The sequence below is a fragment of the Mizuhopecten yessoensis genome, unplaced genomic scaffold (assembly GCF_002113885.1).
Source record: "Mizuhopecten yessoensis strain PY_sf001 unplaced genomic scaffold, ASM211388v2 scaffold6169, whole genome shotgun sequence".
Taxonomy (NCBI): Eukaryota; Metazoa; Mollusca; class Bivalvia; order Pectinida; family Pectinidae; genus Mizuhopecten; species Mizuhopecten yessoensis.
In genome coordinates this window covers 966740-967260 of record NW_018406415.1, presented here as the reverse complement: position 1 = coordinate 967260, position 521 = coordinate 966740, and positions in this window count along the sequence as shown.

Sequence of the window (521 nt, the reverse complement as noted above, 5' to 3'; positions counted from 1 at the left end):
CCATATCTCAACCCTATTTATCTCGCATTATACATCTAACGTGATTTATTAATACTACGTTGAGTAAAGAACAAGTAATCCCGAAGGTTGACCTTCCAATAATACACTGAAGACCCATAAAGGTATTGTGTATCATTAACTGATTTCCTGATTCCTTCGTGGTTTTGCTGGTATGACGTCTCCAGGGCTGGAGACAAAATTCGTGGTTAATTAAAGTCTATAATCCATTAAGCCAACATCTGCTAGTGCTCGTTTGGTAACAGAGGTCAAGGAAGAAGATCCCGTATTCATGTTTCATGAGTAAATATAAGGCCGCCTTGCCGATATATAGCTGACAGCATTAACACTTCAGACACTGTATAAAACAACACAACCAGTGTTTCTGTGATTGATTAGCTCGTGCGAAATGTCTTGCTAGTAACTAAGGCTTTCAGAAATAGATCGCCTGAGATATATTTAAGGCCAACGAGAATGAAATATTGATTCCCGGTGTAATTTAGACGGTGATTCTAAGACGTGTA